Raw genomic sequence first — 1932 nt, 5'->3', positions numbered from 1 at the left:
ATGTTTAAGAAATTTTAGGGTGCATACCATTAGATATTTTCTTAAATGCCATTTGGTAAGTTATACTGGAGGTTTTACAAAAAATATTTGAGATGGTTTGAGGAACATTTCATAAAAAAAATAGAGTTGTTTTATTGGGATGAGTATCAAATACTAAGGCAAATGATAAAAGTCTGACTTTTTGGTTAAAGCTCCAGGATAACTAGCCTATTGGTATTTATTGAAACATGTGATGACATGCCCCCTAATATTTCTTATGCACAGGGTCAACAGGGTACAATCTATTCCTCCACAATTAGTGGCTTAAGACTGATCGGAAAGTTGTTAAATATGTTGAACCTATAAAACAGCTGTTATGGTAATTGCAATACAATAATGATTTCCTAGTAATAGTTAGATGTTTTTCAACACCTTGGTTCAAACAAAAATATAACCCAGCTATCACATCTAAATAAAAAATCAGTTTTCTATGAATACATCAGTTGATAACAGTTAAGTGAAGGTTTCTTTACTGATGATTAGCATAAACATTCGTTACATACTCTGAATAATAATTTTTTTTAAACGTATCACTCTTAACACTTCAAAATTTAAGAGGCGAACAAATTAAATGTAATGTTATAATTTGCAACCAAAAAATTCTTTAAAATATTTCTTAAAGTGACAACATGCACCACAAACTATTTATGTAGATAAAAAAAGCTATCGTTTCCAATGTAATAGTTTAACATTCCAGATCAACTCACCTATTTTCATAAAGTCGGTCTCATCTTTGATACTGTCTGGGCCGCTTCATGTTGTTTGAAAAGTTCAGCAGGTCGATACCCTAAGAACGGATCAACATAATAGTTATTCTCTTTTAAAATCTGCATTAGACATGGGAACTGTTAAGGCATGGCTGCTGAGAGCAAAGAAAGCAAACACACTTTGCAGTCTCCAATGCAAGTAGGGGTACAAACCTTGTGGCTGCCAGGGTAGAGATCAGGTTGGGTCCACACTGAAGTTCAACACTTTTCTCTGCATGTTGTTTCTTGAAATGCACTCAATACTAGAACCACTAAAACAACTGAGGGTAGTCTTGACTATTACAAAGTTTTGTGAATAGATTCCACGAAAACTTCTCTTGAGAGTTGCAGGGGGTTGGCTTTCAGATTTGATTTGTTTTAAACAAATTGGTCTCTTCAATCGCATTGCTAACATTTCTACTAATTCACTATACCCAAGTGAATAAGGGAAAATAACTCAAACTTTGAGAAATAGTTAAAAACTACAAAAATCTGAGAATATACTGACTCTGTTTACAAACAACACGACAAGCACATGGCCTAGTTGCAGGTTAGGCTGCGGCTGCCGGCCGGCTTCCGCCCTGCCCGTTTTCCGGGTGAAGCGCGCGTGAATCGTGCGAATTCAAACGTACAGCAAAGCGTAAACAACATGTAAAAGCACATTGCGCCAAAAAAGTTTTCCCCCTTTTGATATGTTGTTTACCATAACGCGATAGACAATGTTACATGAGATGTTTAATAATTTTGGTGACATTTAGAAGTAATTATGGGGAGTGGGGAGACGCACGAAAATGGCTAAGTCCAACCCAAGTGCATAAAGTTACCAAAAAAATGTGTTCCCATCTTTTGATATGTTGTTCACAACTACTGGAAACGTCCAGTCAACTTAACATGGGAAGTGACAAATTTTGACGGACACTTAAAAAATTTTCGACGATTGGCTCGCGAAATCACAAGTCCGTAAGGAGTGGTGGGAGGGGAGTCATGGAGAGGAGGTGGGGGGGAGGGGGAGTACGCCACACTCCGCCACGCCGTGCCAACTCTCACGCCTATCTACGACTCATACGACTCATTTTGGGGGACCCCGAGAGGACCCCTGACGACTCGTACGACTACTGGAGGCCGCTCCGGTGGACTTTCCGGGAAG

At 38.5% G+C, this 1932-nt stretch overlaps 1 protein-coding gene and 1 long non-coding RNA gene across 2 annotated transcripts in view; one reads left to right on the top strand and one right to left on the bottom strand.

The window, feature by feature from the left end:
- Positions 1–1924, bottom strand: part of LOC127749170 (uncharacterized) — a 3999-nt gene extending 2075 nt beyond the window's left edge. Inside the window, exons 1-2 of the long non-coding RNA XR_008011002.1 lie at positions 960–1924; positions 747–826 (exon numbers count right to left, since the gene is read on the bottom strand). This is a non-coding gene — a long non-coding RNA (uncharacterized LOC127749170). The remainder of the gene's footprint in view (positions 1–746; positions 827–959) is intronic.
- The window catches only part of LOC127749177 (actin-binding protein WASF1-like), a 62798-nt gene that overhangs the window by 29689 nt on the left and 31177 nt on the right, over positions 1–1932 (top strand). The window lies entirely within an intron of this gene.

Source organism: Frankliniella occidentalis, unplaced genomic scaffold, assembly GCF_000697945.3.
Source record: "Frankliniella occidentalis isolate FOCC.00 unplaced genomic scaffold, Focc_3.1 Scaffold37, whole genome shotgun sequence".
NCBI classification, from domain to species: Eukaryota; Metazoa; Arthropoda; class Insecta; order Thysanoptera; family Thripidae; genus Frankliniella; species Frankliniella occidentalis.
This window is presented reverse-complemented; position numbering and strand designations above follow the sequence as displayed.